Source organism: Octodon degus, unplaced genomic scaffold (genome assembly GCF_000260255.1).
Source record: "Octodon degus isolate 3935 unplaced genomic scaffold, OctDeg1.0 scaffold00393, whole genome shotgun sequence".
NCBI classification, from domain to species: Eukaryota; Metazoa; Chordata; class Mammalia; order Rodentia; family Octodontidae; genus Octodon; species Octodon degus.
Window position 1 is genome coordinate 460,149 of NW_004524969.1, and position 12,005 is coordinate 472,153.

At 38.8% G+C, this 12,005-nt stretch overlaps 2 pseudogenes; one reads left to right on the forward strand and one right to left on the reverse strand.

Annotated features, from left to right (window-relative positions):
* LOC101569614 overlaps positions 1 to 1,408 on the forward strand; it is a 22,923-nt pseudogene extending 21,515 nt beyond the window's left edge.
* A 391-nt stretch (positions 1,409 to 1,799) lies between these two features.
* LOC101570013 overlaps positions 1,800 to 12,005 on the reverse strand; it is an 11,359-nt pseudogene continuing 1,153 nt past the window's right edge.

The window sequence follows — 12,005 nt, forward strand, 5'->3', positions numbered from 1 at the left end:
GTTTCAACAAATAATACACTGCATATATTCTTCTTAGTGGTTAATTGCTGTACAAGATGCAGACTTGTGATCCTACTTACAAACACCATTAGAACAAATCATTCTATTCATTAAGAGAATGCAACTATATATCTATTCCAACCACTTTGAATATACTATATTCCCCTTCTTTCCCAGTCTTGTAGGTTGCTTGGTATGACCTGTTATGTCACATCTGGATCTCTATTTTACCTTTTACTTCTACATCTTGGTCATTTTAATCGAATAATTACTTAGAAACATTATGATTTGTGATACTTAACTACAATTATTAATTTTCAGCTTGCAGTTGGTTGTATCACTAACATATAAATACCTGTAGAATTCTTTGTGTTTTAGCAATGCATTTCTTTTTATTTGCCATTTGTGTTCAGTGCAAATCAATTCCATAACAGGAGAAATTATTAGTACCAGAGCATTATACAGAAATACAATATACATTCTAAGTAGTTGTGTACTGTTTGGTAAGACACAAATGTGAGTGTTTGTTCACACACACTATTGTTCTTCTGTAGATCTTTTCTTTCCCCTTCCCTTCCCTTCCCTTCCCTTCCCTTCCCTTCCCTTCCCTTCCCTTTTGTTACTTTTTTTTACAGGATCTAAAAATAATTTTATTGAAATCAAACAAATAATGACAGTTTCTATGCTGGGGAGCTATTCCCCAAGCTAGTTCCCATGCTAGAAGCTCAAAGCTTGCATAATAGGGAATTAAAAGAAAAAAGAGTTGTTTCTCTACAGAAATCAGACTCTACTCCAACATTCGCATGGACTGGATTATTTACAGATCTTCACATCTTAAGGACAGTATTCCTTTTGTCTTTGCTCTCCTTTCTGTCCCTGTCAAGGGGCCCTAGTACTTTCCCTTGAGTGATGCAGAAGGGGTGAGGATACTGTAGGGGAATGGTGGCAGGCTCTTTATAGCACTGCTGGCCCTGGCCCTGGTATGTTGTTCCTTATTACAGGACAGTGTAGACCTTCCAAACTGGGGGTAAGGGGTGGCTGGTACAAAGGCAAGGGGGGGTTAGAATAGGTGGCTTGGGTCAACTCCCCATGGGCACGGGCATCCACAGCCGGTCCCGACCCTGGCCTGTACCCTCTTAGCTGAGGAGAGGGCAATAACTAATTACACTGAGGAGGATTTATCTAAGTCCCAGGAAAGGGAGAAGCTACCCATACCAGTCCCCATTCTTATCAACAGTCAGCAAACTGTCCATCTGAACATGGGAATAAATGCCAGGTAGGTGTGAGGAATCAGGCTGGTGCTCTCCCCAGCCTCTGTCCAATACAGGAGGAATCAAGGCAGCAAACGGCTGAAATGCTCGACTGGGAGATAAAGGTAGTGAGGGAAAGGAAGTTCCTGCTTCTGTAGAGCTCCCAAAGCCCAGGGGCTGGCAGAAGGCAGACTTAGCCTGTAAAGTGCTGTAGCTTCTAGTAGAGCTGGGCCCTAGGCAAGCTTGGAAGAAAGCAGGCCACACAGGGAACCAAGAGCCACAGGTTCCTGACTGGCATATGCCCTGCCACACTTCTTGCAGGGGTGGCTGGGGAAGTTGTGCTGGCAACCCTGCCATTAGCCTCTGCTGGCCACCAGCCACCTCTTGTCCACACACAAATCAATACCCAGTTTATACTGAGGGGCTGCCCTGCTCACAGCTGAAGGTTCTGGGCCAACAGATTATTCACCGTGGTAGCCTCAGCCTCGGCTCCTCAATGGAAGCCACACCTTGAACCTGTAAGTTTCTCACTGGGTCAGGGGTGCCTGTGTCTGTCACCCACCAGGCTCACACCTCATAGAGGATCACAGGGAAATCCACATGAATGCGGGACAGATCCAGCTTCACAATGCCCTGAGGAATCAGATTCTTATATACCCTCCTCAGCTTGGCCCGGTTCTGCCCATTCTTGGTGACGATTATCTCCTCATAGAATTTGTGAGGCAGATCCTCATCCTCGTCATAGAACTTGGGGCTGCGGCACGTGAACATGAAGGGGGGCACCCCTCGGCCTCGAGGCCTCACCAAAGCTTGCTCAGTACCTGCAGTCTCCGGAACGCCGCCCCCCGCTGCTCGAGGCCAAAGACCAAAGGCCTTGAGCTTTGGAGCCGCTGGTGGCGGTGTCAGGTGGCTCATGTATGGCGACTCAGCGGCCACTGTGCTGTCACAGTGTAGAATGTACCACCGTGCCTGGGCTCTGCCTCTGTTCGCCAGTGGTGCTGCCCCTTTTATTACTTTGGTACTAGGAATCAAATTCAGGACCTTGCTCTTGCCAGGCAGGTGCTGTGCCACTGAGCTATATCCCACCTCTTCTGTAGATTTCTAAAGCTGGAATATGAGGACCTGTTTTTCAAGAATTACTATGGCTGCATTAGGCACTGGAGCCTATTAACACCAGTTTATGATCATGCAGACAAAACCATTCAGTGAGCACCTTTAGTTTCAAAGGTTTTTGTATGTTGAGCAGTTACAAAAGATTTGTTGCAAGTGGCCCACTTTGAGGCTTTGCATCAGGTTCTAATCATCTAAATATTCTTTCTTTCTTTCTTTTGTATTTTAAGGAAGGGTCTACAGGTGTTCAGGGTCTTACTACTATATCATACTCGTAGTGATCCTCCTGTTTACAGCCTCCCAAGAGCTGGGATTACAGGCGCATGCCACCATGCTCAGTCTCAATTGCCATCTCAGTGTGCCCCAGGGCCAGCATGGCAGGCCTGGGGATTGAACACTTGACCCCTGTGCCTGTTTGCAGGTTCTTTAATCCACTGGGCTATTTGACTGGCCCTAAATATTATTTCTGGTAACAGAAAATGTTCCACATATGTATATTCTGATGCATAGTTATTAAAAAAAAACTACTCTGAGAGGTCCAGTTCAACCCAGCTATACACCACTTGAGCATTTTTCCAGAAGAGCGGAAAACATCATACCTCAGAGATATATGTGCACCCATGGTCACTGAAGAACAGCTTGTCATAGCTAAATCTTGGAAATAACCCAAATGCCCATTAACCGAGGAATGAATAAAAAATGATGTAGATTATTGATCTCCACTGTAGACTGGTATAATGACTACGTAAATAAGTGTGGAGCTAGTTCAAAAACTAGGATTAGAGGTCCAATTCCACCCATCTTTTCTCCTGGTTATTTTTCCTGAAGAACTGAAAAACATCATACCACAGCAATTTATATGCAGTAGAATTTGTCATAGTTAAATCTTGGAAAAAACCCAAATTCCCACCAACTAAGGAATGAATATAAAGGATGTATTTTTATGCAATGGAGTATTATTCCTCAGGTATTATAAAGATCAACCAGAGGCTTTTATAGGTAAATGGATGCAACTAAAGGCTATACTCATAAGTGAAATTAACCAAACCCACAAATGTAAACCTTGTACTGTCTCCCTAGTGTGAGAACCTGCAAAAGTAATTAAAGTCTGAAAGATACAATAGACATTAGGAAAGGGAAAGAAAATGTTCAAAGGGAAATAACTCCTGGGGTGAGGGAAAGGAGAAAAGAAAGAAGGCAGGGGAGGAATATATGTGTACATACGCAGGATAGCTTGGGTAATTCTCCTGCTGATTTCTGCTGATCTATCGAAAGAAGTAATTAATGCTTAATATTTTTTCTCTCTCTTTTTCATTTTTTTAACGTTTGGAGACCAGTTTTGCATGCTTATATCTAGGAATCTAAACAACTAACTTGAAGATAACAAATGTTGTTGTTGTATAACAGCCATTGTTGAATCCTATTGTCTCGTTTAGTCAAATTTTGTGTTGTCCCTAATTTTTTTCTATTTTTGTTCTCTTTAAAAATAGAAAAATTAAAAAGTACAGAATGAATATAAGAACTTTTGTAAATTTGATGGATATTAGGTTTCAGTCTTCACTTTCCAAATGCTTGATTTACAATTTTGGTTCCTTCATATGTTTGCTTTTCTAATAGAAAGATTCACAACTTTGCCTTCAAAATGTCTGTATTTTTAATTGTGAAAAGTACTTAACATGTGTGGAAATGAAAAGGAAGATTTCTAAGTTAGCCAAGTTGAATGCTTGCTTATTGACTGGAATCAGTTCAGGTACGTTACCCTGGTGCCATTGAATGAAAAGTGACAAGAAATGCCTACCATTTGAGGTTGGAAGGATAAGCAGAGCTTACTCATGCTGGTTGGACCAGGGGTGAGTCGAAGTCCACAGTTGACTTGGCATATGTTACTTAATATTTTATTCAACTACAGTGTCCAATCCAAAATCACTTGGGAAAAAAAATGAGCCTGTTTCCTAGATAATGGTGCTTGCTCAGTGATACAAACTGTTATGCAGTGTAAGTCAGCAGAAAATTAGTTCTGATGACAAAATATGTTGATGATTTATAGTAACTTCTGGCAGATTCTTCTAGACAATATGTATTTCAGTCTTTTCCTTTTCTTTTTTAATTTTTTTTTTTCAGAACCGGGAATTGAACTCAGGCCCTTGCACTTGCCAGGGAAGTGCTTATTCCACTGAGCCATCTCCTCGGCCCCTAATTTTTTTTTAAAAAATGTTAATTTTAATGAGAAAGAAATTGCAATAAGACATCTTCAAAACAGGTTAGTAGGACAGTTACAACAATTAATAGATTGCATATTGTTGTCTTCATAGTAGTTATTCAGAGGACAAGATGCAGACATGATATCCTGTCTAAACACTATTAGTACAAATCTTTCTTCTCATTGAATTACGAGAAAGTAGCTGTATATCTGTCCATATATATATATTTCACTATAAAATGGTCCTTCATTTATATCCCCCTTTTTTGTTTTGTTTTGTCAGATATGGGTGTTCCATTGCCATGCAAATATCGTAGGTGCTTGAATTCTGCAAAATACCTCAATGTAGTCCAATAGTCCATAATAGTAGTGGGTTATCAGCAGAACTGGCAGTGCCAGAAGTTGTTGACTTGAGCGGAGAGTCATTTAGAGAGAAAACATTCTCTCAGACTTTCACAGAGAACAAACTGGTCAAGCAATGGCCGGGACTCATCCACATGGCTGACACAGACAAAGGATCTACAAACTGTGGTACAGGGTTTCAGGGTAAATCCTGAGGGGATTTGACTGACCTTGTTAGATACAGAAGTTACATTTTTAGCAATATGGGTCTTGCTTTAACTTAGTCTTAACCATCCAGCAGAAAAGTGTAATCACGATGCATAAAAAGTAAAGCCACATTAATATGCTGAGCTGTATTTCAGTCTTGCATGCTTTTCACATCACCTCTTTGTTGGCCTTACTAATTTAAATGGACCAAGTATAAACTAAGCCTCCAGAGGAAAGCCATCATGATCAAGTATGTGTAGAACTGTGTGTTTGGGAAGCCCGGAGGAGATGAACTGGAGAATACGGGTACTGATAAATGGGAGAGACAACCATAGCTGAGTACAGATTGAGCCACTACACAAATCCAGCAGATCAACTTTATCTGCATTGGGGATCCACGGAGACACTAGCCATGGCAAAGGTGACATCTGCTAAATAGTAAGGAGTGCTCTCTTCCTTATCCAGGCGTAAAGATTCTGTTCACATGAGTCCCCTCACTTGAGGATGAAAAATGTTGAGGAACCTGCAGGGTTCTTTTTGAGATGCCCATGATCACTATACTTGGTCCCTAGATAAGTGACAGACATGAAGGATGGATTGGGGTGTTGAAAGGAACTCCTAGGTCTGCAGGGAAGGAAGGATTTAATGCCTTTGGACTCAGGACAGGATGTGGAGTCAGACTATTCCTATGAGTGGATGAACTCATTTTGTACGAGTAAAACATAAATGCTTTAAAATCACTGGTCCCGGTCACACACACCACCTAGAACAACGAGACTGACAGAACAACCTCAGCAAGGATTCTTCAGCCTTTCCATGATGGACAGCAGAACACAATACACAGTCTTTGTAAAGCCTTTATTCCTCTCCTAGCTAGTCCAATGAAAATGAAAAATGGCAATTCCAAGAACACAAAGTGTTAGCACAGGATCACAAAGGAGCCAGTAGACTGGAGTAGACAGCACTTGTGTGGTGTTTGGGGCCTTTACATGAGTGTTGCTGCTATGGAAAACTAGAGAGATTTTCTCCCAGATTAAAACAAGTTGCTGGATATTGATCCAGAAATTCTCATTCTTGATGTATAGCTAAAGGAATGGAAATTTGGATCAAGGAGATTATGGGGCCAAAGAGGAAAGTGATTGATGATGAAGAGTGTGCCTGAGGAGAGTCACATGGAGAGAAAACATTCTCTCAGGCTTCCACAGAGAGCAAATTGGCCAAGCAATGGCCGTGACTTATCCACATGGCTGACAATGACAAAGGTTCTACAAAGGGCAGGATATGGTTACAGGATAAATCCTGAGAAGACTTGACTGACCTTATCAGATCCATAAGCTACAATTCTTGCTACATAGATTTTGCTTTATCTTTGTCTTAACTATCCAGCAGAAAAGTATAAAAACAAAGTACAAGAAATAAAGCCATGTTGTTATGTTGAGCTGTAGGAGGCCCAGGTCAACAACTTCTGACATTGCCAGTCAAGTGGAAGACCCAATACTACTATGGACTATGGACTATTTTGGAATATTTTGCTGAGTTCACAAATGTATAATATTTAAATTATGGAACTAAACAAAAAAGATACAGATGAATGACCATTTTATATCTGTGTATTAAAAATGGTTAGGATGGATATATAGCTACATTCTCTTAATTCAATGAATAGAGTGATTTGTTCTAATAGTGTTTGTAAATAGGATATCATGTCTGCATCTTGTACAACAAATAACCACTAGGAAGACAGCATGCAATATGTTAATTATTGAAACTGTCTTACCAGTTTGATGTGAAACTGTCTCATTGCTATTTGTTTGTGAAACTATCTCACTGCTATTTGTTTCTCAATACAATTATGGAAGAAAAGAAAGGAATGAAAATTTGGATCTCAAAGACATACTTTTATTCTAATGTCATTATCATCTAATTCACAAAAACAGATGGAAGAAGCCATCTAGGTATTCACTGCATGAGATCTGATAAGGAAAATGTAGGGACATGTATACTTGATTAATATCCAGTTTTAGAAAGCAAGCTCACCCTACAACAGATACAGACATAATATAATTGATAGCCATTACACTAAGTGAGATAGAGCAGGCACAGAATTCTTAAAAAACCCTGGGGGAGAGTTTTCTTGATGGATATAGAATTTACCATATCAATGTAGAATATACAATATTACAACCTACAAAATTGGATAGAATACTTGTTTCCAGGAGACGGATGTTGAGAGAAAACAAGAGGGCTTGGCTGATGATGAGTAAGATGTCAATACAGAGTCTGCAGAATACTGTATATGATTAGAAATGCCATATTGTGTAAGTAAAACTTTGCCATGGTGCTAGATCTTCTGTGCTGTTGCCACAAGAGGAAGAAAGCCAAGCATAAAGGTGAATATAGTTAAAAGTGGATCTCTTGGAGTTATTCATTAATTTTTTGCACATTTTGGGGCCTGAAAGGCTCTTTAATGCCAACACTGTGGTGCTTACACACATTGATGGGATCTTCACGTCAATAGAGGGAGGAGAGAGCAGACCTGGAAGGAGCAGAGGGTTTGTAGTGGCTGAAGTGTGTGAATACGGCAATGACCTTGGTAGTACACTTCACAAAACTGTGAGGTTTTCCTTGAATGTTAGTGTGAAAGCAAAGAAAATACATACATTCTACAGGAAATACCAGTTAGAACAAGAAAGATTTGTTGCATTTCTCTTCTGTCCACAGGTCTAACTTAAACTCCTTTACTTGAACTTACAAGATTACAGATAGTTTCCGATTTGAATGGCACTTTGTTTTCAAAGTACATCCAGTCAGGCACATTAAAATATTCAGATTTTCAATGCTAGTCACACTACAGTAACATAAGTAAATGTTAACAATTGTGGTCCCGAGCTCTTGTATTTTTCTCATGACTACATTTTGCTTTGCAGGGCTGAGTGTGGAATCCAAGACATTACAGGTGTCACTCAATGGGTCTGCCAGTGAGCTTCATCTCAAATCTATGGACAAAACATTTATGTTAAAACAATATCTATTTTTTTTCTCTTTTTTTAAATGTGAATTTTTTTTAATTTTATTTATTTATTTATTTATTTATTTATTTATTTTTCAACAAATAATACACTGCATATGTTCTTCTTAGTGGTTAATTGCTGTACAAGATGCTGACTTGTGATCCTATTTACAAACACCATTAGAACAAATCATTCTATTCATTAAGAGAATGTAACTATATATCTATCCCAACCACTTTGAATACACAGATACAAAATGGACATTCATCGGTATACCCCATTTTTCTAAGTTCCGTTATTGAATATTATAGGTGTGTAAACTCAGCAAAATATTCTAAAAGAGTCCAGTAGCCTATAATAGCATTGGGTCTTCTGTTTAACTGGCAATGTCAGAAATTATTGACCTGAGTCCCCCACAGCTCAACTTAACAGCATGGCTTTATTTCTTATAATTTCGTCTTCATACTTTTCTGCTGGATGGTTAAGACCAAGGTAAAGCAGGACCTATGCAACAAGAGTTGTAGCTTTTTGGTCTGAGAAGGTCAGTGAAATGCCCTCAGGATTTGTCCTGAGATCCTGTACCTCAGATTGTAGAACCTTTATCAGTGCAGCCATGTGGATGAGTCACGAAAACAATATCTACTTAAAAATAGTAAATATAGGTAGCTGTCATAAACAATAACGACTTTTAAAATAATTGTTTAGGGGCCAGTGAGATAGCTCAGTGGTCTAAAGTGCCTACTTAGGCAAGCTTAGGCATGCAGAGGGGCCACAGTTCGATCCCTGGAACCGCATGCTACATCAGCCTAATCACTAGGGCAGACCGAGCTGGCCACACACACACACACACACACACACACAGACACACACAAAAAAACACTTTAAATAAAATATTAATGAGATTGTACGTTAGTATAAACTAAAAACTGGGATTTCACATACAAGAATGATAGAAAGAAAAGAATAAATGACAGAAATCCAACACTGTTAAACGAGGGAGTAATAAAAAATATTGAAAAAGTTAAAACTCATTTAAATATATAGTAATTTTGTATGTACACATATTTTACTGACAAAAGTAAATCATAATTTATGATTAGCTGAGATTAATTGAGATTGGTAAAAATATTCCACACAAAACACAGAATCCACAAATACAAAGAAAGAGCCAGGCAGAGAGACAGGCAGAAAGAATGGAACTGAATGAAGAAATCAAACACTTTCAAGTATATAAAATTATACTAATAACTATTGCAATGTATTTTGTTTCAATTTCTGTGAACTACTATTGATTATATTAATGTCCTTTATTATAATTTTATGCCTACCTCTATAGTAATACTGGCTTATAACTGTGTGTTGGCCTTTATGACAGATGAGTGTATGTAGTACTGAAGGCATGAAGACTGAATCACATGTCTGATCAGGAGAGACACATGCTCACTTCTTCCAACTGTGCCTGTATGCACACTGCTCAGGAGTCATGAGAGTGAAAGGATTAACACTCAGGAAACAAGCATGGATTAAAGCAGAGGTTTTAACCAGCAACCAACCAGGTTTCTCACAAAGAAGACAATGCATTCATGATGGAGTTTAGGTAGAGAAAGATACAAAGGCACAAACTAGGATGAGTTTTTTTTTTTTTTTTTTTGGTGGAACTGTGGATTGAACTCAGGTCCTTGTGCTTGCCAGGGAAGCACTTATTCCACTGCGCCATCTCCCCAGCCCCTACAGACTAGGATGAGAATGTACTTTCTCCTCCAATACATTTAGTGTTTCTGTCTTAATGTTTCAATCTTTGATCTATTTTGACTGTTGTTTAGGGCATGGAGATAGACATAGGTCTAATTTTTGCCTTGGGCATGTGGAAAGCCAGTATTTCCATCACTTTGTTAATGAGGCTATCTTTCTTCCAGTGAAAATGTTGGCCCCTATGTCAAAGATAATATGGTTGAGTGTGTTTGCAGTTGTGCCTGCATCATCTAATCTCTTCCATTAATCCTCAAGTTTTTTTTTTGCCAATAACACACTAATTTTATCACAGTAACTTTGTAGCATAAATTCGTGTCAGTGATTGTGATGCCCCCTGCCTTTCCTTTGTTGTCCAGAATTGCTTTTGCTATTCTAGGTCTCTTATGGTTCTGGGAGAATTTTAGTAATGTTTTCTGTAGATCTATGAGGTAAGATAATGGTATTTTGATTGGGATTGCATTGACTCTCTATAACAATTTTGTAGGGATCCATTGGATTGGATCAGTTCTATCTATCTGGTGAGAAATGGTGGCAGGAATGAGAAAAAGAAAATAAATCAAAAGCTGGGTAGTTGATGGCTGGTCTGCCTGGTAGACAAGATGAACCCAGTAGCACAACAAGATCTATGTTTATTCATACTTTTGTAACCTTATTAACACGCAACTCAAGGTTGCCTAGTGACTAATAGCTGACCTTAATCAGACAGGATGTTTATCTCAGAACTGAGGTAGCTTGTTTGCTTTAGGCACTGAGGCCTAGTCTCACCTCCACACATTTGGCCCATTTTCTAGCTTCCATGGCTCCCAACATATGGCCATTTTCACAATGTTTTTTCTTCCTAACCATGAGCAAGGAATATCATGCTGTTTTCTTGTATATTCTTTGATCCTTTTTTTAGAGACCAATAATTTTCACAGTATAGATCTTTTACTTTGTTAGATTGATTCCTAAGCATTTCATTTCTTTGGCAATTACTGTGAAAGGTACAGTTTGTCTAGTGTGTCTCTGGGTGCATTTGATGTTTGTGTACATGAATGCCATTGATTTTTGAGTGTTCATTTTATATCTTGCTACACTACTGAATCTGGTTATTAAGCCTGCAGGTCTCTTGGTGGTATTTTTGGGTTCTTCCATGTAGAGTATCATGTTGCCTGCAAATACTGATAGTTTAGCTTTTTTCTTTCCTATCATTATTCCTTTTCTTTATCTTGTCTAATTATTTCTCTCTCTTGTTTAGTATTTCTATCTTTCTCTTAGCTAATATTTCCAAAGCTATATTGAATAGGAGTGGCGACAATGGTCATTCTTGCCTCCTTCCTGATTTTATAGTGAAAGCTTTCAGCTTTTGTTCATTTATCATGATATTGGCTGTTGGGTTGTCATAGATGGGTTTTATCAAAATGATGTAAACCCCACCTATTCTGATTTTCTATAGGGTTTTTATCATGAGTATTGAGGGAACTTGTCATAGGTTTTTACACATCTTTGGGATGACCGTGTGATTTTTCGCCTTGGCTTTGTTGATGTGGTGTATTACATTTATTGATATGCATATGTTGCACTTGATCTTAGCCAAAAGGCCGAGAAGCGATGATATGCATATGTTGAACCATCCCTGCATTCCAGGGTGAATCCCACTTGATGTGTAATCTCCTTGATGATTTGCTGCATTATGTTTGCTAATATATTATTGAGGATTTTTGCATTTGTTGTCATTAGAGACATTGCCCTTAATTCTCTTTTTTAGTTGGGTCTTTTCTGGTTTTAGTATCAGGGCAAATGCTTGCATCCAGATATAATTTAGGAAGAATTACTTCACATCAAATTTTATTATAATGTTCGAGGAGTATTTCCATTAATTCTTCTCTTTGTTTCTTATAGAATTCAGCAATGAATCAATTAGGATGTGGGCTGTTCATCACTCATAAGGCTTTAATTAAATTCTGAGTTTCATTGACTACTATTGAATCATCAAAATTTTTATATCTTCTTGATTCAGGATTGGTAATTCATACATCTGTAGTAATATGTCTAATTGTGCTGTTTTTCCACCTGATAGAAACAGCAATTTTAAATGTAGGAATTGATCTTCTCCTCCTCCTCCTCCTCCTCCTCCTCCTCCTCTTCCTCCTC